This window comes from Boleophthalmus pectinirostris, unplaced genomic scaffold, assembly GCF_026225935.1.
Source record: "Boleophthalmus pectinirostris isolate CB_2022bp ecotype Guang Dong unplaced genomic scaffold, ASM2622593v1 HiC_scaffold_10, whole genome shotgun sequence".
Classification (NCBI taxonomy): domain Eukaryota; kingdom Metazoa; phylum Chordata; class Actinopteri; order Gobiiformes; family Gobiidae; genus Boleophthalmus; species Boleophthalmus pectinirostris.
The window spans coordinates 9,714,557-9,741,809 of NW_026570971.1; the positions used below are offsets into that span (position 1 = coordinate 9,714,557).

General features: G+C 38.5%; 1 protein-coding gene and 1 pseudogene across 1 annotated transcript in view; both read left to right on the top strand.

The window, feature by feature from the left end:
• The first annotated feature begins 6,034 nt into the window (after positions 1–6,034).
• On the top strand, positions 6,035–6,153 carry LOC129411465 (5S ribosomal RNA; annotated as a pseudogene).
• Positions 6,154–7,397: 1,244 nt separating this feature from the next.
• The window catches only part of LOC110153632 (tyrosine-protein kinase fyna), a 72,066-nt gene continuing 52,210 nt past the window's right edge, over positions 7,398–27,253 (top strand). The window contains exon 1 of the mRNA XM_020917536.2: positions 7,398–7,572. The gene's annotated coding sequence lies outside the window, so the exon portion shown is untranslated. The remainder of the gene's footprint in view (positions 7,573–27,253) is intronic.

The window sequence follows — 27,253 nt, forward strand, 5'->3', positions numbered from 1 at the left end:
ACTACTTCTAAAAAAAAAAAAAAAAAAACTGATTCTTTTTTCAGACTTTTTCAGACATTCATATACGCAAGTTAATGTGTCTTGCCTAAGGACACAAGGACAGAGCTTGGTCAGAACGTGACTCGAACATCCTGCTTAAAAACAAACAACCAAACATAGTCAAAGCGGGAATCAAAAAAATCCAACCTTCAAGTGCACGAATGCTCTAATTATTGCGCCGCTGTCATCCCATTGTACAAACATAATAAAGTCTAATCAGGAAGGGCATCCAGTGTAAAGTCTGTGCCAAGTCAACATGCAAATACAGGCTCACTCACAAGACGTTAGTATAATGACCCTGATGGACAAACGAAAGTATTTTTTATGCAAATTGTAACCGACATGGACGTACTTAAACAAATGCAACTTTTTAGCAGGTGTAGAAGTGTCCACGTCAACAACCTTGAACGCTACAAGAAACAATTTATGCTACTGCGTTCAAATATTTGTACTTGGGTCAAAAGTATCGAAAAATAAATACTATACTCGATACAGAAACTAAAATCGAAACTAGATACGCTGAAAAAAAAAATCACATTAACAGGACAAAATTTGAGTTTTCCCGCACAATTTTAGCATGAACACCGGAAACTAATCAGGAAGGGCCTAACTTTACTAATAATGCCTTACAATTCGCACAGCGGAAATCGGATTTTTGAGTGGAGGTTCATTCCGGACTATCCTGGATGCCCTTCCTGACCTCATCCTAAGATTAAAAATAAAAAAGTACTATTATTTTGTATATGAAAATAACATTATATTACAAAAAATCGTAATCGGTATAGAGTATTACGCAAATTTCTTAGTATTATCAGAATCGAGTTTGAAATTTTAGTATCGTGATGACACTTATTTGTGCAAAATTAGGGTACTGTTTTAGGACTAGAAGTTTCCATGTCAACAACCTTGAACGCTACAAGAAACAATGTCGGCTACTGCGTTCAAATATTTGTACTTGGGTCAAAAGTATCAAAAGTATCAAAAAATAGATAATACTCTATACAAAAATACAAATCGAAACCAAGTACTCTGAAAAAAAAATCATATATATATTACAAAAAAATAGTAATCGGTATCGAGTATTAAGCGAATTCCTCAGTATTTTTTTTATTGAGTTTGACATTGACACAATATCGTGACAACGCACATTTTTGCAAAACTAGGTTACTGTTTTAGGTCTAGAAGTTTCCACGTCAACAACATTGAACGCGAAGAAAGATTTGTGTTAAGGTCTAAAGTATCAAAAAATAGATACTACTCTATACAAAAACTAGAATCGAATCTAGATCTAGAAATCTAGAAAAAAATATCACATTAACAGGACAAAATTTGAGCTTTCCTGCACAATTTTAGTACGGACACCGGGAAACTAATCGGGAAGGGCAAAGGCAAAGTGGGTGAAGCGACTTGCCTAAGGACACAACAACAGAACTTGCATCAGAGTGGACGCTCAAACCGGACTATACTGGATGCCCCTCCTGACCTCATCTGAAGAGTAAAAAAAAATACTATATGTGCAAATTATGTAATATTACTAAATATCGTAATCAGTATCGAGCATTAAGTAAATAGCTTAGTATTTTGCGAATTGAGTTGGAAATTTTCATATCATGACGACACTCATTTGTGCAAAATTAAGGTACTGTTTTGCTATAAGACAAATACATGATTAAACGTGTAATTTTATGCATTGTTGCAGTTTGAAAATTCACCAGAAGCTCGTACAGACGCAGCAGGTGATGGATTTAATTAGCAGACCCCCAGGCGCAGAGGGAAACCACCAGCAATTGTTAGCTTTGCCCGCAAAAATAAACAACAATAAACGCTGTTCAAAACCGTTTGCGCACCGTAATGGCGAGTCTGTGCGTAAAGTTATAACGCCAAGCTCCCGTGTGCCATGTAGGCTACTGTGTTTAAATATTTGTACTCGAAAAATAAATACTATACTCAATTCAAAAACTAAAATCAAAACTGGATACTCTGAAAAAAAAATCACATTAACAGGACAAAATTTGAGCTTTCCCGCACAGTACGAACACCAGAAAATAATCAGTAAGGGCATCCAGTGTAATTCAGTGTGAGACAAGTGCATTATAGGGGCCCAACATTACTTATAATAATTTAGGGTGACCATATTTCCATTTGTGAAAACCCAGACACCTTACCGGGGTGGGGGCTGGGGCCTCGACACTGAGCTACTTTCACCTCACAACCTGCGTACATGGCCTCCCACTTGTCCCAACTAGGATGAGAAACGGGGAATTTCTTGTATAAGTCATTGTTAAATGCGCATTTGTGCTTCGGCATGTTGCAGACTGACTGACTGACTGTGTCTGCTCGCTCCTTCTGATGCACAGAGAGCTACGAGAGACGCTCAGTTTAATGGCCCCAATGAAAGATCATGAAAACCCGGACATTTCCATCACTTAAAAAAAAAAAAAAACCCGGACACCCAGGACAGGACGCAAAAAACTGACATGTCCGTGGAAAAACGGACACTTGGTCACCCTATAATAATTACAATTCACACTTTCCACTTTCATAACTGACCAAGTGGGTGAAGTGTCTTGCCTAAGGACACAACAACAGAACTTGCGTCAGAGCGGAAATCAAACCTTCGAGTGGAGGTTCAAGCCGAACTATACTGGATGCCCTTCCTGACCTCATCCGAAGATGAAAAGATTATTTTGTATGTGTAAATTACATAATATTACTAAAAATCGTAATGTATCGTAATCGGTATCGAGCATTAAACGAATTTCTTAGTATTTTCAGAATCGAGTTTGAAATTTTAGTATCATGATGACACTTATTTGTGCAAAATTAGTCTAATGTTTTTCTATAAGACAAATACACGGCTAAAACGTGTAATTTTACGCATTGTTGCCGTTTGCAAATTCACCAGAAGCTCGTACAGACGCAGCAGGTGATGGATTTAATTAGCAGGCCCCCAGGCGCAGAGGGAAACCACCACCAACTGTTAGCTCTGCCCGCAAAAATAAACAACAATAAACGCTGTTCAGTAACGTTTGCGCATCGTAACGACGTGTCTGTGCGTAAAGTTACAACACCGAGCTCCCGTGTGCCAGTCTCATCCATCCACGTACAGCGCAGACGGAGGGGGATCACCACAAAACAACCCCGGTATCGTGTCTTGTTTTTCGGCCAACCCATCCACGGAGGGGCGGGGCTTAGCGGGCACTACGGGGCGGTCATTGGGCCCGAGCGGTGTCCGTCAAAAAGCCTCTGGTTCGGCGAGCATCTGCATCAGCTGTACGCAATCACAACAGCGTCAAGACGGCGCCGACGCAGGAAACGGGACAGGCGGCGGCGTTTCAGAATAAAAGCGCGAGAAATGGAAAATAAAGGTAAAATGGGGATTGGGTTGTGGAGGTGAAATGAGGCAAAATCTTCACTGACAAATATATGCATGCCTTTTTCTTTTTTTTTCTTCTTTTTTTTCATTTAAAAAAAATAAAAACATCTAGGCATGTTTAGGCAGTGGTGGAACGTAATAAAGTAAAACTAGTAAAATACTTGAGTACACATTTAAGTAGCCTACTTTTTTACTTTTACCTCACTACATTTGAGAGCAGGTATCTGTACTTTCTATTCCACTATATTTTTGAACAGGACTGAAAAGTAAAAGTATTTTTTATTATATTTTGAGACCTGCTGAAAAGGCTGAGGGATTATATTTAACACATTTGTATTTGCAAAGTTGAGCAAACGCAAATATACACTGCAAAAAACAAAGTTGACTTGAATTAAGAAAGTTTTATCATGATTTGAGTAATTCACTTAACAAGTAAAATTATCTGCCAGTGGAACAAGACTTTTTGTATTTAAAATATGAAAATACATCTTGTTACACTTAAAATAACAAAAACAACAACGTTTTGCACGTAAAATAAAGAGACAAAATCAAATGTTGCTTGAATTAAGAAAAACACACTTATTCTATTGGTAGATAATTTGACCTGTCAAGCTGAATTGACTCAAATAAAGCAAAATGTTCTTCATTTAAGTCATTTTAACTTAGCTAGATGTAGTTTTTTTCCAGTGTACAAATAAAAACTGCTGGAAAAAAGATCAGTTCAGTTTTTTCAGTTTCAAAATAGATTTAAAGCTTTATTAGATCTCAAAATCTGTGCAAAATACTTTTACTTTTTACTCTTTAAGTGCATTTTTAAATGGATAGCCTACTTTAAAACTTTTACTTCATTTGATACATTTAATTTTATTTCAGTTTTTTTTATTGAGTACCTCATCCGCCACAGTATTTAGGCAATCATAAACATGAGAACAAAACAATGAAGGTTTAGTCAAATCCTGGAGACACAGAAGGCCGTAGCTCTGAGACTTTGCTCAATGACACTTACTGCTCCTACTAGTGCACTTTGAGCAAGACACTCCTCTAGTTTGTGCTTGATAAACATGTGAAAGAAAGTGTTCCTCAAAGTGCACAGTGCCCATGGAGGCAGAAAGTGTGGCCATTTACGGTAAAAGAATCTAAATAAGTTTCAACAGAACACATATAAGCCTAAATACTGTATTTAAGACAGAACATGAAACTATAGGCCAGCCCTTTTTTAGTTGATAGAAGGTGCAAAGGTGCAAATGATGTACGGTTAGCCCATTGACTTTAAATGAACAAAGCGAACCTGCGAGCTGCCACATTCCAAAAAGGAAGTGAGGATGGGCACGCTTCTGGGTCCATCAACTCTAGCTCTGATTGACTTTACATTGAAAAACGTTGCTTCTCTCTCTCTCTTCAAATGCTGCTTGGAGCCTCATCATTTTGGTCTTAAAATGTACGTATTAACCTCTACATGATCCTGGTGTTTTTATTCCTCTTCAGTTCTTCTTCCTAAAGTGGAACTCTGCTCCAAATTCACTTCTATAACTGCTAGCCTCCGTGAACTTCATTTGACTGGAGCCAAACGCTGTGGGCGACGTCACACTCCCTTGGTACACTTCTATATATAGTCTATGGGTAAGACCAAAAAAAGTTATTTCTATGGGCAGATTTGAAACGTTTATCAGATTTCATTTGCTGTAAACAAATGTGCAACTAAATAATGAATCTCCTACAGTTTATAGTAACATATACTTGATATGAAAAACAAAATAATTCATCCAAAAATAAACAACCTAAGTCTGTTCAAGGGCACATCCAGCACTGGGATCATGTGCTCTGTTGTGTTACATATTGACAATTCTCAGTATCGTCTTCCATCAGAATCAGCCTCAGAGTTGGACAATGTAACTACTTGTCTCCATGTTGTTATGATTTTATTTTTTATTTTTTTTGGTAAATTTCAAACTCAATTTCAATTTTACTAAACAATAGACTCAGTACTCAATACAGATTTTGATACCATGATGATGATAAAAACACTCATAGTATGTGATTTTCAACATTAAATCAATTGTATTTTCTTTTTTGTTCCCCCATGTGGCCTTATATCTGTGTAAACCCTCAGTGGTCCAGGTAGGTTCCATCGTTGTCCATAGGCGTAAATTAGTCTATGTGCTCTTATATTTGTTCTGATACAGCTCAAGATCGTTCAGGTTCATTTCTGTCCTGCATGTGACTTTGTTTGGACCGATACCTGCTCAAATGAGTATCTAATTTTGATACTAGTTTTGATATTGGTTAGTATCTGATCACCTCTCCACAGATCTGACCTTTAACTTTGCCTAATGGTGTCACCTGCTTATTTTAAAGGTACAAAGTTAATACTATAATGTGTCACATTCCAGACAAGATACTGGCACCTCCATGGAGACAGGCAGATGGCAAATGTATTTTATTGTGTATAGTAAAGTTGCTTATAAGGATCTTGACCTGCACGACTGTCAGCACATGACCAGTTCATTAAAGAAGACATATAGTGCTTATGTCACTGTCTGGCTGTACAGTTATAATCTATGACACCTATGGATCAATAATGCCCAGTGGGAGCTGACGTCACTGCAAACGTCATCACGACTTTATGGCCATACTGGCTTGTCAACACCTGATCCCGTCAGATCTCAAAAGCTCAGCAGGGCCGGGCCTGGTTGGTACTTGGATGGGAGACCACTGAGGAAAATCAGGTGCCACAGGGGGGCGCCAATCACAAAAACTGTCATTGTGTCCTTAGGCAAAACACTTCACCCACATTGCCTAGTATGACTGTGGTGTGTGTGTGAGTGATGGTGCTGGTCAGAGGGGCCGATGGCACCGATTGTCATGGCAGCGGCGCTTGCGTCAGTCTGCCCCAGGGCAGCTGTGGCTACAATAGTAGCTTACCACCACTGGGTATGGAGTGAATGAATAATGCTCTGTAAAGTGTCTTTGTGACAAATGTCTGTGAAAGCACTATATAAATAAAAAACTTACTTACTTACTCACAACAAAAAGCTATGAAGTTGTTGACACCTCCTATGGATAACTACTGTGTCACAGATTTTTTTTCCCCATTTGTACTTAGTTACACGACACTGCCAAATCCTATGTGTATCACCAATTGAGAAAATATAATTGGAAAACTAGTATGTACAGAGCAGTGGGTGCCTGCAGTGATGGGAAGAATCCTTTGTTATCTGTATGTATTTAGTTAACACTGAATATCTGCTTTAAAATGTATTTTGTAATGTAATCTGATACATGGTCCAATCAGAGTGCTGTATTCTGAATACTTAGAATACTTTCATGTAGGGTTGCATTTAAATTATAAACACACATCACAATATTAATAACAGCTTTTATTTATATTTGTTTGATTGTTTGTAATGCATTTATTTATCACTGATCAGAGTAGGAAAAACACTTGCACACACCATAAGAGCTGTGTTTTATATTTTTTTTCTTCACCAATTTTGAGCAGTTTGAAGCCTAATTAGAGTGATCATACCAAAATGTATTTCTGTACCAAAACACAGTTAACTGCACAGTAAACTACTATTCAAAATGTGTATTCTCTGTACATGTATTCAGTTACTTCCAACAATACCACTGTGAAGAAAAACTTGGGTTGATTGGCAAAAAAAAAAAAAAAAAAAAAGAGATACAACTTCAAGAAGGTAAATGAGAAAGGAAAACAATGATAACATGATTAAAAGCTCTGAAAAGTCGATTTAGCAGAAAAAGTTGAGGATAGTAAACCTCAAAATTACAGATATAACTATAAAAATGTCTATAACTGTCTCTATAAACCAGAAGAGCTGATAACATGTGTCTTTCCTTGTTTTCCCCCACCCCTCTGCTTCCAGCGCCGAGTGCCAGTGACTTTGAGACAATAAAACTGGTTCATGTGGAAAAGGTCACCGGAAGCAGCTCGTAGTGAGTGCCGCGCGCTTTCCGTGCCACTCCGCCGTCATCGCCTTTACGCACGGTCGCGACAGCAGCAGCCGATCGTCAGGAAGGCTGTCCCTCCGCTGCCTCCGAACGCCCAGAAAACAGACCCCGAGGAGACAAAAACAGCGCCAGACCCGAGCCACGAAGCCCCTCTACACACTCCGATGGATTAGTCTGAGTTCGCTGCGGTAAGTTTGCGCAATTCTCACTCAAAACAGTCTGTTCAGTGGATGCAGCGCCTTGTCTCTGCCTGCGCCGCTCATTCTATCGACACAAACCGAGCAGATGAATAACACAGTCACACAGTGGAGCTCGCTTGCTTTGGCATTCGCTTTTCCCTTTCGCTTTTCCACCGGGCGCGCGTTCACGTACGGCCCCGTTAACCCCGAGAAACGTAAAACTGAGCGTGCGGAGCGTGTGGAGCCGAGGTGCCCGTAGCGAAGCTGTTTTGCAGTGATTGTAGGGGCCTCTAGTGTTGCAGCAGCAGCAGTAGCAGCAGTGGCAGCGGCAGGGAATGCGCCGCAGAAAGTGAATTGACTTGCTTGGGGTTCGACGTAAACCCGGGCGTCGATTTATCTGACGGGAATCGACGCCGAGTGCGCTGGCGTGTTGTCGGCGGAGAAACGGGGCTGCGGGGAGCTAACCGGGTTACGTGATACGATCGGGAGTGCAGTCATCCATCTTGTCGGGAGAGGAGAGGAGAAGAGAGGAGAGGAGGATGCGGGGAGCTGGGTGTTAGTTAGGCCACCACTCCATCCGTCCATCTCTCTATCTATCCCTCTATCTATCCATCCCCCCGGTGACAATGCAGGCCTGTGACAACACCGAGCCGCGCCGATGGTCTCCGGGCCCCGGGTTAAGTCATGCAAGCGGGTCTGTTGTGACAATCGCCGTGCGTGATGCGTGATGCGTGCTCTGGAGTGCTTTGAATGAAAGGCGAGCGGTTCGTGGCCGTTTTCCCCCCTCGGGCCTGATGTGATTTGTGCGTACTATAGTCCCGCTGTGCGCATACGGACACTGCTGCTGCTGCTGCTGCTGCTGCTGTTGCTGTCACACGCCGGGTCGATGCTCTGGCCATGGCGCATGACGCACGGGTGTTGTTTTGGTGGTTCTCTGCTTATCCAAATGATGTTCTGAAGTGAAGTTTTCTATACACGCCTATATTCTGTGTTAAATGTAGTTGTGTATGTAGTGGCAAACATAAAAAATATTCCTTGCTGTGTTACTTCATGTTTAAGGGATCATATTATGCTACTTTCTGATTTATAATGTTGTTTCTTCATCACAAACACACCCGGAGACTTGTGTTTTGTTTCATTCACACATGTTTTAATGCGTAAACCCTGAATTTTTAAGATGAGTTCTCCTCTCTAACTGAAAACACTGTTCCACCTTGTGATGTCACACATGAATACAGTGATCCATTATGTTTTTAAACTCCATACACCTTAGCTAGTATCATTTGGATGATTTCAGCACAAGAATTGCAAAGAATCTCTAATGAAGTAAAGGTAAACTTAGCTGTTAAATTGATTGTTTCCATGGAAATGTCGTTCCTTTGGCGATAATGGTCTAGTCAGGCTGGCCCCACCTAGTGCCTTTACTCAGTTTCATTTCTCTCCAGTGACTAGGTCAGGAATCAGAATACACTAGACCAGGAATCTCCAACCTTTTGCTTCTGGTGCGCTGACTATACAAAATGAAAATGCCGGAGAGCTCCTCATTTTAGCAGCTGCAAGAAATAGAGTCGATATAAGAGGACCAGCCTTAACTGTTGTTCATATAAAACATTTGTCAGAGCTCAAGGTTCAAAATAACACATTTACAGTGGTAATAAAATTTTAGTAATTTAGTACAATGCGTATAATTCAAAAATCCTTTGGCGAGCTACTTGTGAGGGGGTGGAGAGCTACAGGTAGCTACAGGCTGGAGACCTCTGCACTAGACAGTTCACAAAAAACCCGGAAGTGCGGTTCTGGGCACAATCAACGAAGAGCTATACATTCTGTGTTGGCAACGGTTTAAAGCCGGAACAATGTTTGGTGAATTTTATCAAGGGGAAAGACGTTATTGCCCTTCTTCCTACAGCCCCGTTAGCGGTGCATTACATATGTCACGACCAAATAGCAGCGATTGGTTAAATTAAAAAAAGTACCCACATACTGTCGAGCAAATGAACCCTAACGCTGCGAGGTCAGATGGTTTCTATGAAGTGAAACCATCTGATGAATCAGGCTAATAATATTCCACCGTATGGCATAAAACGTATCTGTAGAGAATGTTCCGTGTGGTTTTAACTTTCTGTTTCCGTGGAATTGTCTTCTATAAGATATTAATTGCGAACTCATCATATTTAGATCACCGTGTTACCTTTGATTGTTTTGAAAATGCTTCTATATTCACGGAAAATGACATGACATTAATAAGTTTCAAGTCACTCCCTCTTCAAACCCTGAATTTTTAAGCCGAGTTCTTCTCTCTAACTGAAAACACTCCGTTCCACCTTGTGATGTCACACAGGAATAAAGTGATCCATTGTGTTTTTAAACTCCATACACCTTCGCTAGGATCATTTGGATGATTTCAGCTCAAGAATTGCCAAAAATCTCTGATGAAGTAAAGGTAAATGTAGAGGTTAAATTGGAAACTACTGCTTCATGACATCACAAGGTGGAACAGAGCATTTGGAGCTTTGGAGATGTAGACAGACATGTGTGAATGAAACAAAACTACAACTACAACTACAGGTTTGTTTTTGAGGAGGAAACAACATTATAACACGACTTAAACCTCTCAGGAATCAATTTTGTGTAATATAGCACTTTTAAATCGGAGTCAAAGTACTACTCAACCAAAAATACTGCAGTAAAAGTACACATATTTGGAGAAAACTTGTGATTAAAGGTGCAGTGTGTAACTTTGTCTGGAATTTTACTCTTACTCTGTACGGCATTAATCTATCATGCATTCTGACTTTGAGCGTGCTGTACTCGCCTCTGCACAGATCTGATTTGTAACTTGTGGCACCTGCTTATCTGCACAGAGATGAATACGTTTAATGCTATACCATGAAACATTGTAGTCTAAGTTTTCACATTTCCATAGCGACAAGCAGGCAGCGTTGAAAACCGTGCGTTCTTACTGTGAGTGAGCTTGCATCTCCACAAACCTGACTCTTATCTGGCCTGGACTGGGGCCTGCTCCTGCTTGTTTCCATGGTGATGTTGCTGCTTTGGCTATAATAATATTCCACAGAAAGCCAAAACCTCCAACAAAATCTCCACGGTGAATGTCCCGAAGTATGGCTTTAACTTGATAATAATATCTGATATGTTTTAGTTCTATATCGATGAAATAATATGGAATTTTCAAATTATAAAAAATAAAATACAAGAAACACTAAATTTTTCAAACATTGTCTACATAAAGCACTTATAAACTTTCCCAAACATTATTTAATTGCTATTCTATTAATTAATGAGTTCTGTTAAGTTCTGTTCACACTAAGCTTATAGAAAATTGTGAAATGTTGAACTGTTCATCATCAAAACTGACTTTAAAGCCACAGTATGTAACATTTTAGCCAACACAATAGACTAAAATAAGTGCGTTTTTGTTTGATTTTGATTGTGTTTATTGAACTGAAAAACCTGTTGTCGTCCTCCTCTTGCTTGTTTCCATGGAAATGTTGTTCCTTTGGCTTTAATATTCCATCGTTTGACGTAAAACGTATCTGTAAAAAATGTTCCAAAGTATCTCTTTAACTTGATAATCATGTCAGATTCTTTTTAGTTCTATTCGAGTTATGAGACAGAATCAAAACATCGGTGAAATAATGTGGAATTTTCAAACTATAAAACATAAAATATGAGAAATACTACTTTTTTTTTTTTTTAACATTGTCAGCACTTATAAACTTTCCCATATATTATTTAATTACTATTTTATTAATTAATCAGTGAAAGTTCTATACATACTAAGCCTATAGAAAGTTGTGAACTGACATTAAAGCCACAGTATGTCACATTTTAGCCAACAAAACAGACTAAAATAAATGTGTTTTTGTGTGATTGATTGTGTTTATTGAACTGAAAAACCTGTCGTCGTCGTCCTCTTGCTTGTTTCCACCGAAATGTTGTTCCTTTGGCTTTAATATTCCACCATTTGGCGTAAACCGTATCTGTAAATAATGTTCCGAAGTGTGGTTTTAACTTTCTGTTTCCGTGGAATTGCCTTGTTTGAGGTATTCATCGGCAATTTATCGGGTTTAGATCACCGTGTTACCTTTGATTGTTTTGAAAATGCTGCTACAGTATATTCACGGAAAATAACATATTGACGTGTTTAATAATTTTTGAGTCACTCCCCCGTCAGTGCGCTACCACAACAACTAATTAAACTACTGCACATCGCATCAGGTTTGTGAAGTTGTAGTATGTTGTTTTGTTCATATTTGTATCATGTTTTTGTATATTTATGGAGAATTCTAGTGTGGGATTGGACAAAATCTTACAGCTAACTGTACGAAGGGTTAGAATAGGGCCCGGGAGAGATTGCTAAATTACTCAGACATGCGTGGGTGACATATAAAACCACTTCAGGTCTGTTTTTGATGAAGGAACATGTTATAAAAGCTCCAAAAATTTGATTTTGCTTAAAAGGGGGCACATATTACTCTACTTTCTTTCTGTTTCTTTCTATTTTCTATGTTATAATGTTGTTTCCTCATCGCAAACAGACCTGGAGTTGTGTTTTGTTTCATTCATATTCTTCTTTCAAACTGAAACACTCCACCTTGTGATGTCATGCGGCAATACAGGAAGCGCTCCACTGTGTTTTTAAACTCCACACACCTTCACTAGAATCATTTAGATGAATTCAGCCCTGAAATTTCCAATCTCTACTGAACCAAAGCTAAAAGGTCACTTGAATACTACAACTTCATGACATCACAAGGTGGAACAGAGCATTTGGAGCTCATGGTACGATATTTACTGCAATATTTAAGGTTAACAAAAATGTTAATAAGTGACTTTTTCCTCTTAAAATGCTTTGACAAGGCTTAATCCAAAGAACTAAGACTTAAAAAGACCTAGAACTGTTACTTCTTCTTGTAGTCTGCACTGAAATGGAGCAAAGCATCATGGTCTATGTAGTTCCTTCTGTTTTGTCTCTCTTTTTTTTCTTTCTTTTTTTTTTTTAGCTATTGCTGCACCATAACTCTTAATTTAAGGCTTTTCTTTCATATGTATGTTCTAATGTTGCGCTCCACTGTGTTTTTAAACTCCATACATCTTCACTGGAATGATTTGGATAATTTCAACCCTGGAATTTCCAATCTCTACTGAACAAAACGCTAAAAAGTAACTTGAACACTACAGCTTCATGACACCACAAGGTGGAACAGAGCATTTTAAGCTTTGGAGATGTAGACAGGATTACTCAAATGCATGTGAACTCCAGGTCTGTTTTTAATGAGGAAATAACATTATAACGTGACTTAAAGCTCACAAGAGTCAGTTTTGCCTAATCTAAATAGAACCTTTATAATGAAACAATTTGTATTCAGCATCCAGATACAAACGACATACAGTATATTTTCCACATGTTACAGAACAGAGGTCTTGGCCTATTCTTTTATTTACCACGCTGAATTATTTAGGCTTACATTATGCTCATATTATACCATTACGCACAGTGTTGATACATTATACATTAACCTCCACTCACTCTGAAACGTGTGCATTTTGAAAACCCATCATTAAAAACCCAATTCTATGAAATATGTATTAACGTGTAGCAGATGGACGTGGACTATAGAAAATGAGAATCGTCAATAACGTTACTTCAAGGTTCCACGCACAATTTTCTTCCGTGGATTTGGACGAAATGTGTCTTGCCTCGGGACAGATATACTGTATAAACCAGCTCTTGACGTCAAAATATGTCCTCCGCGTGTTGCCTCCGTCTAGTTACAATTCGTTATTATTGTCTGATAATGAGGAAGTGCACTGTTAGCATGCTAGTTGTTGCTGTAAGCATTACCGAAACTCCGCTCAGGCCTCAGAAAGTTGTGAGATGTGCTTCTAAAACTCATCGTGGTGAGTCAGAGGTGGCGACAGGAGCTTAGTTTGTGTCGCGTTTGTCCACCGATCCTAAGGTTGGCGGTTCGAATCCCGGTCTCGACGTAAACGCCGTTGGTTGAGTGGTACGATCCACTGTCGCACAGGTTGGTGGTGCGATTCCAACTCCCACAGATGAACGCTGTTGTCGTTGTGTCCTTGGGGAAGACGCTTTTAACCCAACTGTAGGGGTGTAACGATATCCACATCTCACGGTACGATATTTATTGCGATATTTTATGGACAAAACTGTTAATATGCTTCTTTTTCCTCTTAAAATGCCTTGACAAGACTTAATCCAAAGACTTTAAAGTGCTTAGAACTGTTATGTCTTCTTGTAGTCTGCACTGAATTGGAGCAAAGGATCATGGTCTATGTAGTTCCCTCTGTCTTTTTAGATACTGCTACATCATAATTCTTAATTTAAGCAAAGAGACTTGTAATTCGATATATTGTGACAGTCCACGATATTATTGTGAGAACTTTGACGATACAATATCACGGTATTTTGGTTGTTGTTGCATCCCGACCCGCCTCGCCTCCATTGTGTGCTACTGTGTTTTTAAACTCCACTCGCCGACACTAGAAGCATTTGGCAACTCTACGACTGAAAGTATTACATTTCTGCTAAACAAAAAGAAAAAAAAAAGGAAGCTATTAACTTGAAAACTACCACAGAATATTTTGATCTTTGGAGATGTAGACAGATTAATAATGTAGGAAACCAAAACACAACTCCAGGTCTGTTTTTGATGAAGTAACAACATTATAACATGGATAAAACCTCACAGTTCTGCGTAATTTAGGTCCTTTAAAGGTGCACTATGTAACTTTTTGGAGGGGTGATGGCTTGTTTTTTAATGGATATGTCATTGCTCTGCCTGGAATGTTCCACAGTATGACTTTAAACAGCTCTACCTTACATTTATTCAATTACAGGTGGTTTTACAGCTCAAAAATACGAAGAAAAACTGCATTTGATTCATGGAAAAAATTATCACAATTATTTTGGTCAATATTGAAATCACAATTGTCCAAACGATTATTTTTTAGTTACACAATGCATTTATTCAGCATTTCTCTCTTAAAAAATCTCTTAGTTTTGCATAAATTATCAATAACAATACAATTTTAAATGGTTATAGGCTACAAATATGAACCTTAGATCAGTTTTGCGATGTATAAAACATAAAATTAATAAAATACATGAAATAAGGAATAGAAAAACGTAATTGTATCCAAAATAAACTATATATCCAGCTGTTCTACAATCACTGTATCTAAAAATTTAAATAAATATACTTATTTAGATAAAAAATATCCCAAAATAAACTGTCAAGCTTAAATCGTTTCAACTTGATTATATGAGTTTGGAGATCGTCTGACACACAAATCAAAATCGTTATCAGAATTCGATTAATTGCACAGACTTAATTCTGACTGTGAGCGGGGTCGCCTCTCCACAGATCTGAGCTGTAACTTGGTCTGGATTCGTCTCAGTTAAAATAGAAAGGTTTAATGCCATACTGTGAAACATTCCAGACAAAACAATAACATCTCCACAGATAAAAAGCATTTAACAAACACTCCACCGGAAAAGTTACACAAAGCAAATGTAAATAATAAAATAAAAGAGTTCTTGCTGATTAGTCAGATGTGTGTGCGATAACATTTTTTCATTTATTTCCTTCTTCGTGCTCTGTTGGCACAGTTTTCAGTTGACAGTTTTGCTTTGCCTTTCACACGTCTCTTCATGACTTCCTGTTTTACCTGGAAAAGTAGTGCACACGACCACAGAAGCAGAACGCCCACTGCTCCTGTCTGCCCCTGCACCTGTCTGCACGCTGCTCCTGTCTGCACCTGTCTGCACATTGCTGCTTGTCATTCTGAAAGTACATGTGACATAACATAAGCAACATAATATTTAAAGGCCCATATTATTCTGTTTTCTGATCTGAAGTGTGTTATAATGTTGTTTTCTCATCACAAACAGACCTGGAGATGTGTCTTTTTTTTTTCATTCACACATTTTTTACTCACAAACCCTGCATTTTCTCTCAAACAGAAAACACTCTGTTCCACCTTGTGATGTCATGTGGCAATACAGAAAGCAGAGGTGGGGATTTCCAAGTTGTGACTCGAGTCAGACTTGAGTCAGTATTTTTAGGACTTGAGACTCGACTTGATAAAATGGACTAAGACTTGGGACTTGACTTTCAGACTTGAGGCCTGTGACTTAAAGACTTGAGAAGCACTTTTAAATCTGAATTCTTTCTATTCTCACCGTAACGATTCACACTAAGATCTTGTCAAGACATTTAAAAAAGGAAAAAATAACATTTCTACTTTATTCTTATATTTTTTTCATGTATTTATTTTCATATACTATATACAAGAGCCAGTTTGGTACATAAATATTCCAGAAAAACACAGGCCTTATATACTCAGTAAATACTCATATATAAATACACTATGACCTTTTTTTAAAGTACAATTTAGTTTAAAATTCATATGAATTCCAAAAATCTAAGTTATATTTGGTTCTTTTGTTTAAAGACTTGAAATGACTTGAAGCTCAAAGCAGACGACTTGGACTTGACTTGGATTTATGGACCCGTGACTTGAGACTCGTACTTGGACTTGCCTGTTTGACTTGGGACTTGACTCGGATTTGAGGCCTGTGACTTGGGAAGACTTGAAGCACTTTTAAATTTGAATTCTTTCTTTTCTGATTGTAATGATTCACACTAAGATCTTGTCATTTAAAAAGAAAAAAGTAACATTTCTCCAACTCTTATACACTCTATAAATACTCATATATAAATATATTATGATTTTTTTTAAGTATAACTTATCTTAAAATTCATATAAATTGCAGAAATCTAAGCTATATTTGGTTCTTTGGTTTAAAGACTTGAAATGACTTGACTCGGACTTGAGGGCAAAGACTTGAGACTTACTTGAGACTTGCAAGATAAGCATTCGCCCACTGATCTGAAGGTTGGCGGTTGGAATCCCGCTCTCGACATAAACATCACAGGTTGAGCGGTCAGATCCACTGACCCACAGGTTGGCTGGTGTGATTCCAGCTCCCACAGATGAATGCTGCCGTTGTGTCCTTGGGCAAGACACTTAACCCACCTTGCCAACAGTGTCTGCGTACACTGGTGTGTGAATGTGTGTGTGAATGGGTGAGTGGTTCCTTGTTGTAAAGCGCTTTGAGTGCCTTGAAGGTGGAAAAGCGCTATAGAAAAATGTGACCATTTACCCTAACGACTTGGTTCCACCTCTGACAGAAAGTGCTCCTCTGTGTTTTTAAACTCCACACACCTTCACTAGAAACATTTGGATCATTTCAGTCCTGGAATTGCCAATCTCTACTGAACTAAAGGTAAAAGGAGCTGTTAACCTGAAAGCTTCATGACAATCACAAGGTGGAACAGAGCATTTTGAGCTTTGGAGATGTAGACAGCCTGAAAATAAAGGATTACTCAAACGTGAATGAATCAAAACACAACTACAGGTTTATTTTTGATGAAGTAACAGCATTTTAACATGGCTTAAAGCTCACAAGAGTCAATCTAATATTAATATAGGACCTCTCGAACAGATCTTTTCAGAGCTTTTTCTCAGTTACCACTTATTTTCAAGACACCATATTTTTTAACTTCCATTTCCAACACCACCAGTACATCCCCTCTGCTCTTTACTTACTTCATTCTCCAATTAATCGTGATGTAACAATATTCAAATCTCTCGATACGGTATTTTCACGATCTACATTACAGGGTATGAAAATAATGTAGACGACTTTGGAGACAAATGCAACTTTTTCCTTTTGAAATGCCTTGACAAGACTTTTGTTCTGTCATAAAACAAATAATTAAGATTTAAATGATCTTAAAAATGATTATTCTGATTATTATTTGTGTTATGTTTCACGTAGTCTGCGATGTAATGGAGCAAAGGATCATGGTATATGTAGTTCACTCAGTTTTGCTGCACCAAAACAATGAATTTAAGCAAAGAGACTTGTAATTCGATATATTGTGTTGGCCCACGGTATTATTGTGAGACTTTTGACGATACAATATCACGATATTTTGGTTATTTTTACATCCCTACCAATTAAATTTGTAAATCTGTGATACACTTAAGATTCAAGATTCTTTGTTGTGATGATGTTTACGGTGATTCCCATTGGGCGTTTTAATTTTCTGTGTTGACGATATAGGTAGAGGGGTTCTGTTTTAGAACGCTATTTCCTGTATTATTGTGCTTTTCTTTTCAGCTTTTTTACCTTAAAACTGCCACTTAAAGGTCTTGTATTATGCAAAATTGACTCAAAATGAAACAAAACTCCAGGCATATTTGTGATGAGGAAACAACATTATAACATAGCTCAGAAAATTGCATAATATGGGCGCTTTAACTAGTATAAAACTATGCAAAACCGAGTCATAATTAGAAAAACATTTACATTTTTAGCCCCATAAGGCACCGATGTTCCTGGTTCAGCTCACATGTGTGTATATACTTTTCTCAAAATGTGAAGTCCTGTGCCGGCGCCCTACGTCATCATTTCCAGAGTTTATTAAGCCGACCATTGGCCCAGTTGGCACAAAAGCTGGAAAAAGACAGATTTAAACATCGGGAAGACGGAACAGAAAGAAAAATATAGGGCCTGTGATTGTAATTTTGTCCAAGGTAAATTCAAAAGTGAGACTGTCTGCGTTATAATGTTGTTTCCTCATCACAATGTTTTGTTTCATTCACACATGTTTAACACACAAATGCTGCATATTTAGACTATATTTTTCTCTCAAGACTCTGTTCCACCTTGTGATGTCATGTGCTCCACTGTGTTTTTAAGCTCAAAACACCTTCACTAGAATCATTTGGGTGATTTTACCTCTGGAATTGCCAATCTGTATTGAACTAAAAGGTAAAAGGAGCTGTTAACTTGAAAACTACCACTTCATGACATCACAAGTTGGAGCATTTTGAGCTTCGGAGATGCAAACGGACTAATAATTTGAAATACGGGTTAATTTTGTCGCCGCAGATTTGCTCTATCGCTGTATCTCTTGTTTGTACCTGATTTATCTGAATGCCTTTCCTTATTGACACAAAGCCATGACGTAACACACACATATACACACACACACATACACACACACACACACATACACACACGCACACACTGACACATATCTACTTACACATATACGTGGTGTGAGCAGAGCAGCACTTTGAATGCCCACACTGTGCGTCTTTGTGCTCCGGGAGAATGTGCGTTTCCATTGTGTCTGTCTTATACACTCAATGCACTCAATTGTTCCACACAGGCAAATATTGTAACTATCCCGAGAATGGAGAGAGCGAGGGAGGGGTGCACAAGGAGGAGGAGAAACTGGCAGGATTAGGGTTAGTTTTGCTAATAACTAAGCTGGTGTAATATTCTAAATTTGAAATGCCACAAGCACAAAAATACAGTTTGATATTATTGTACACTGTATAACGTGATTTTTTTTTTTATTTATTTGTCAATTCATAGTTTTTGTCAATTCCCCAGGACACATTTAAAATTAACTTCAAACTGAAATAAGACTGTAAAAATGTGATCCAATTGGAAATCTCATTGTAATTACAATATCTCGATATTTTCCTTTATTGTGCAGCTCTGCTTCCCACGTCAGGGGATCCACATATGGCCCACTGTATTTTCCCTGTAGAGAATATTTATCTGTATTTATTTATCCATACGTCTGCATGTTTTGGGTTGATGGGGTGAGGGAAACATGAGGGGAAACATGAGGAGAAACATGCAAACTCCGCACAGAGGCCCGGGAGTCAAACCTGGAACTAGAGGTCTGTGCGGGACTGAAATTTTCCCGCACTGTGCAGTCCTGCTCCTGTAAAGAATTGTAATTTTCAGTTCCGCTCCCGCCCACATCTGCGATATTTTGTCCCGCTGCACCCGCAAGTCACGCAAGATGTTCACTTTCTTAAGCTCTGTCAAACACAGAGAAGCAGAGAGGAATTTATTAAAATGTGCGCGAGATTAGAGCACATCCACAAGTTTAGGCTGCTTAAAATGTTTTTATTGAGGCCAAATAAAATATCCAGCATAAATGATGTATGATCAGTGTTGGGAAGGTTACTTTTAAAATGTATTCCCCTACAGATTACAGATTACATATCCCAAAATGTAGTTTGTAACGTAATCCATTAGATTACTTAAAGTGAGTAACGTAATCTGAATACTTTGGATTACTTGACTTGTACTGTAGAGAAGCCTCGGAAATCTTCACATAAGATGTTTTGTCTGTTAAAAGACAATGAAAAGCCCAGACTTTACTTAACCAAATTAAAAATATTATATAGAAGAGGAGGAGACACGGTCTGCGCGGCATGATTTAGTCCTGTTGAATCCTGTTTTAGACCTAGTTTAGACCTGGTTTTAGACCTGGTTTTAGACCTGGTTTTAGACCTGGTTTTAGTCCTGCTTTAGACCTGGTTTTAGTCCTGCTTTAGACCTGGTTTTAGTCCTGCTTTAGACCTGGTTTTAGTCCTGCTTTAGACCTGGTTTTAGTCCTGCTTTAGACCTGGTTTTAGACCTGCTTTAGACCTGGTTTTAGTCCTGGTTTTAGACCTTGTTTAGACCAGGGTTAGAACTGGTTTGGACCTGGGTTTAGACCTGGTTTTAGACCTGGTTTTCGACTTGGTTTAGTGTCCGGCAATGAGTGGAATTACCAAAAAAAAAAAAAAAAAAAAAAAAAAAAAGTGAAAACAGGAAAATACCGCCATGTAATCATTTATTTCAACCAAGTAACTGTAATCCAATTACCACTCACTGAAACTGAAACTGTAACTGTAACCGAATACAGTTACTCATAATTTGTACTCTGATTACGTAACTCCGGTACATGTAATCTGTTACTCCCCAACACTGTGCATGATAAGCAAACAAACATCATTTGTATATTTTATTTTACACTCATATTTAGTTTATGGGACTGTAGTCTATCATCGCACCTGCCCCCGCATTGTGAAGTTCCACTCACGCCTGCGCCCGCAATGAGCTTTCGAAATATGTCCCGTGCCGCACTGTTTTACGTCACGAGTGCAGAGCTCTACTTGGAACCTTCTTGCTGTTAGGCAAGAGTTTTAGCCGCTCTATATATGTCTATATGCTGAGAACATTAGTCAGGAGAACCTAAAGAAATCTGGAGAAACTAGAGCACATTAAGGACTCAGACACAGGCAGAACATGCAAACCCACCACAGAAACCCGCCTGTCCACAGAGACTGTAATAATGATTGTAAATGGATCTGGGAGGTTGGCCTGGGTCACTGTAGACTCAGGCTGTGTGGGAGGAGAGCGGGAGGAGGGTGCGTCACTGCGCGACTCTCATGAGGAGCTCCTGTGTTAGTTAAAGATCACATGCTAAACTCTGGTCTGTGGTCAGTGGAGATGGACCAGTGATTTATGCAGGTCTGACTTTGCGGGGAATTTTAAGAAACCGGAAAAACGTGCGGCTGATGTCAACATGTTGGTGAAGAGACAAAAGACATACGTGAAATCAGAAGTGTGTGGTGGGCTGGCAGGGGGCACTTCTGTGTATCTGTGTGGACTACATCCTCTAAAACACTGGATCACTTCACTGTGTCCACGTCACTTAAAGAAGACACTTGTCACGCTTGTGTTTGCTACTTATTTACAATCCATGGTATTTTTACATTTTAAATCACAATATTCATCCAAAATGACTTAATGAAAGAAACAAACCCACTGACTTCTGCTTTAGAAAACTATAATAAAAATGAAGTAGAATAAAAATAAAAATAGAATAAAATGATAATCATAATAATAATGATAATAAAGAAAATAAATAAATACATAAAATAAATACTAATAATAAATAATAAATAAATAATAAATAAATTAAATAAATTAAAAAATTAATAAAGTAGAATAAAAACTAGAATAAAAATTGAATAAAATAGAATAAAAACTAGAATAAAAATAGAATAGAAACTAGAATAAAATTGAGTAAAATAGAATTAAAAAGTAGAATAAAAATAGAATAGAAACTACAATAAAATAGAATTAAAAAGTAGAATAAAAATAGAATAACATGATAATGATAATAATAATGATGATAAAGAAAATAAAGAAATAAATAAAATAAATACTAATAATAAATTAAAATAAATAATAAATAAATATTTTTTTTAAATGTAATAAAATAGAATAAAAATAGAATAAAAATAGAATAAAATGATAATGATAATAATAATGATAAAGAAAATAAAGAAATAAATAAAATAAATACTAATAATAAATAAAAAATAAATAATAAATAAAATATAAAAAAATTGAATAAAATAAAATAAAAACTAGAATAAAAATTGAATAAAACAGAATAAAAAAACTAGAATAAAAATAGAATAGAAACTAGAATAAAATTAAGTAAAATAGAATTAAAAAGTAGAATAAAAATAGAATAGAAACTAGAATAGAATAGAATTAAAAAGTAGAATAAAAATAGAATAGAAACTAGTATAAAATAGAATAAAATGGAATAAAAACTAAAATAAAAATAGAATTGAAACTACAATAAAACAGAATTAAAAACTAGATTAAAAATAGAATTAAAAACTAGAATAAAAATGGAATAAAAACTAGAATAAATATAGAATAAAATAAAAATAGAATGTAAATATATTGTTTTATTGGTTTTGAATAGTCTTGGTAGATGGTGTATCAACAATGTGTGTCTTTTTACTCCAGTTCTGCCGTGTTAAGCCAAACGAATTGCCTGAAGTGAATCCGTTGTGGTTGGACCGGGTCTGGAACCGGTCTGGAACTGGTTTAGAACTGATTTGCTCTTGGCTCAGACCTGGCAGAGATTAAGACTTTTGAAGAAGTTTGGTCCCGGTTTATAACTTTGACCTGGAACAGTGAGACACGGGTCAGACCTGTTTAGAACTGCCACACGCAAAATAGTCCGAGTTATCTCTGGTTAATGAGAAATTTCTGTGGCCCTGAAATAGTCCTCCTTGAGACCGCGCTCCATTTGAGATTTTGTGCAAATGGTGAAATTACAGCTGGAATAACGTTCGTATGACCTTTTATAATAATAATGAAATAGAATTCTGTTTACTCGCGCCAAAGCCGAGACGATATGTTTGTTTTTATTTTAATGAAATGGCGTCTGGATTAGGAAAAGTAATGTTGATTAAAAGGTCACTAATTACGGTCAGATGAGCTGTTGGATTAGGCTCGCACGATGCAGGGACACTCTAATCCCTGCTCCTGTCCTGCATGTGTTCAGCACCTGTCACGCTCCTGTCCTGCACCTGTCACGCTCCTGTCCAGTCTCTGTTTTGTCCCTGTCCAGTCTCTGTTTTGTCCCTGTCCAGTCTGTTTTGTCCCTGTCCACTGCTTTAGCCCAGTTCCTGTCCAGCTACTGTCCAGCTCATGTCCTGCACCTGTCCTGTCACCTGCCGTACACCTGCCCCTGTCCTGCACCATCCTGCCCCTGTCTTGCTCCTGTCCTGCACTTGTCTGTCCCCTGTCCAGTCTTTGTTTTGTCCCTGTCACCTGCTTTAGCCAAGCTACTGTCCAGTACCTGTCCTGCACCTGTCCTGCACCTGTCCTGTCAACTGCCATACTCTCAAACCCTGCCCTGTACCAGTCCTGCACCTGTCTCGCTCCTGTCCTGCACTTGTCTGTCCCCTGTGCAGTCTCTGTTTTGTCCCTGTCGCCTGCTTTAGCCCAGCCCCTGTCCTGCACCTGTCCTGTCACCTGCCATACTCCAACTCCAGTCCTGCACCTGTCCCTGTCTTCTGCCATACCCCAGCCCTGGTCCTGTCATCTTCCATAACCCAGCCTTTTTCCCGTCACCTGTTGTTCCCCAGCCCCTGTCCTATCACCTGTCCTGTCACCTGTCCTGTCACCTGTCCCGTCACCTGTCCTGTCACCTGTCCTATCAAGCGCCGTTCTCCAGCCCCTGTCCTGCCCTGTTCTGTCTCCTTCCATAACCTAACCCCCATCCTGTCACCTGTCATTCCCCAGCCCCTTTCCTGCACCTGTCCGGTCACCTGTCATTCCCCAGCCCCTGTCCTGTCACCTGTTGTTCCCCAGCCCCTGTCCTGTCACCTTCCATAACTCAACCCCTGTCCTGTCACCTGTTGTAATCCAGCCGCTGTCCTGCTCCTGTAATGCACCTGTCCTATCACCTTCCATACCCCACCCCCTGTCCTGTCACCTTCCATAACCCTGTCCTGTCACCTGCCATACTCCAGCTCCTGTCCTGCACCTGTCACGTCCTCTGCCGTACCCCAGCCCTTGTCTAACTCCTGTCCTGCTCGTGTTCTGCTCCTGTCTAGCCCCTTTCCTGTCCCTCTTACTGTCCCTGTCCTGTCTTTGTCCCTTTCCCTGTTTTGCACTTGTCCACCCCCTGCCCCCGTCCACTCACTGTCCAGGCTCTGTCCTACACCTGTCCGGCCTCACTCCTGTCCCTGCCCCCCGCCGTACACACAAACCCTCGCCCCTTCCCTGCTCCTGCCTGCCCCTGCCCTGCCGCTCCTCCTCACATTGACGTGTATTGATTGTGGTCAGTTCTTTATGTGACCACATGATCAGCAGCGGTTCATATGTCACCGTTAACACTTCACTGAGACTCTGTTTTCCCTCAGAGACGAACTACAGGCTCATCAGGACAATTTTGAACAGTTTGTAGAGAAATAAAAGGGCCAGAAGAGCTTTCTCAGTGTAGCCGAAGACGTACAAACAATAATCTTGCGTCTTAAAAGAGCACAATGCAACTTCAGTCTGACTTTAAACAGCTCTACTTTACATTTATTCAATTACAAGTGGTTTTATAGCTCAAAAATATCCAGAAAACCCGGCATTCTCCACCAGAAAATTCAAAAATGCATCTTTAAAGTTCTTTCAGCTGACAAGAATCTGGCCTTCCTTTCACTTTTTGATGCTACTGCGAGAGGAGATATCTGTGTCAGTTTGTGTTTCCTGTGGTTAAGCGGAGTAAACACAGAGACATGTGCACATCTGAAGTTTGACTCTTGAAGGAACTTTACATGTAAGATCCCCAGATATGAGGCAGATGTGCTCAATAAAAAATAGGTTTACCGACAATAACTGTAATGCTGATTTATTCTTAATTACAAAAACATTGTCAGAAAGAGCCTCACACGAGATTCTCATTTGGATTGCCAGATTCAAAACTGAATACCAGTTGGATTAAACCTAAAATGCCTCTTTCAAATCTGAACGGTCACTACTAAAATTTAAGATATAAACACTTTAAGCTATCAGAAAATGACTTGAAAGTAGTGAAATAATCTGACTTGACAGGTTATCTTAAAATAAACCTACACTACCGGTCAAAAGTTTTATAACATCACACTTTTTTCCAGTGTTTGCTGTTGACTAAAACGTATTTTAAACTTTTGATTTGTGTCCACCTTTGGCAAATATAACAGCTGAACACCCTTGTGGCTCATTCTTTTTTTTTTTTTTTTTTTTTTTTTTACAATAGAAATCAAATATTCTTCAGAAAGTTCTTCCCAAGTCTGTTGCAGAAGTTCCCATAAATGTGTGTTTTGTATCTTTTATCTTTTTTTTTTTTTTAACCTCTGGCTGTTCAGTTCTTACCTTTGTACCATTTCAAGCTCTTCGTTGAACTTGCACGACTTGAATTGCAATAAATAACTGGAAAAATCAAGGTGTTCTAAAACTTTTGACCAGTAGTGTACTTCTAGACTAGAAATAATCCGCCTCAGAAGTAGTAAGTAAATAAATCTGAAAGCAAGATGAATAACCTGATGTAAGTTTTAAAATCTTGGCCAGATCAGAGAAATTTGCAGTATGCAGCCAATCATAAGTCAGTGCTAATGCAGCCTCTGCAGCTCAGGCAGGGAATTCTGGAGGTTCTGAGCTTTCACATGAGGCCTGAACATAAACTGAGAATGAGACAAACTTGGATGTGTCTCTGTCTGCAGGTGAAGGCTCTGGAGACACAGGTTCAGTTGTGATTATAAAAAGACATAAACAATTCCTTTTTAACAGCAAAGTCAGCCTTAGAGTTCTGACCTGCCCTCCAACTCCAAATATCGTGATATCGTATCGTCAAGTCTCACAATAATATCGTGGGTCATCACAATATATCAAATCACAAGTTCCTTTGCTTAAATGCATGGCTTTATAGTAGCTACAACTTATAAACATAGGAAACTACATATCCCATGATTCATTTCAGTGCAAACAACATGAAGAAATATGTTTTTTATTTGAATTCTTGAAATTATGATGGAAATAATTCACACCAAAATGTCGTCAAGGTATTTTAAAAGCAAAAAAGTGTCCTATCTACAATTATATTACTGTAGCTTCTCCAAAATATCACAATAAATATCGTACCGACAGATTTGGATATCGTTACATCCTAACTACTTTCTGATCTTATAATCTTATTTCATCATCACAAACAGAGCTGGAGTTGTGTTTTGTTTCATGTTTAACGCACAAATCTGCATATTTAGGCGGAGTTCTTCTCTCAAACTGAAAACTGTTCCACCTTGTGACGTCATGTGTTAATACAGGAAGTGCTCCAGTGTGTTTTTATAGTCCGCACACCTTCACTAGAATCATTTGGATAATTTCAGCCCCTGGAATTGCCGATCTCTGCTGAATTAAAGTTAAAAGGAGCAGAGCATTATGAGATTTGGAGATGCAAACAGATGAATAATAAAGTGTTACTCAAACATGTGTGAATGAAACAAAACACAACTCCAGGTTTGTTTTTGATGAGGACACAACATTATAACATGACTTAAAGCTCACGAGAGTCAATTTTGTGTAATATTAGACCTATAATGTTGAAAATGACACTCTATTGTCGAAATAAAGAGTGCTTTTAGTATCACTGTGGTATCAGAATCAGTACTGAGTATCAAGTCTATTCCTTAGTATCGAAATCGAATCAAAAACTGCACAAAAATTTCACAGATTGTCTCACAGTACAATTCTCCATCAGCTGCACAGGGAAAGACAGAAGCGGGCTGTGTCTCGTGTGTGGGCGGGACACTCAGTTATAAGGTCAAACTTCCTCCCGGCGCCGGCCTCCTATTGGCTGTCTGAATCACGTGACCCCTCCCCTTTCCTCTTCTCTCCTCCACTCTCCTCCGCTCTTTTAGCCTGCAGACACGTCCCCCCCCCTCCCCGTGTGGCATTTTCACGAGGGTGGACGGGGACACAACATTTAATATTTAACACACAAATCTCATTACTGAAATATAGAACAATGTTACTTCAATGTCACGGAAGTAGTTTCATTCTAAAGAGCTGGTGTTTAAAATGAATGTTATAATGTTGTTACCTCCTCAAAAACAGACCTAGAGTTGTGTTTTGTTTCATTCACACATGTTTAAGTAACTCTTTATTATTTTACTCTTTACATATTCAAAGCTCAAAATGCTCTCTTCCGTAGTTTTCAAATTACCAGCTACTTTTTTACTTTTAGTTCAGTAGAGATCGGCAATTCCAGGGCTGAAATTGATCCAAATGATTCTAGTGAAGGTGTGTGGAGTTTAAAAACACAGTGGAGACTTCCTGTATCACCGCATGACATCACAAGGTGGAACAGTTTTCAGTTTGAGAGAAGAACTCCGCCTAAATATGAAGGATTTGTGTGTTTAAATACAGACAACAAAACAC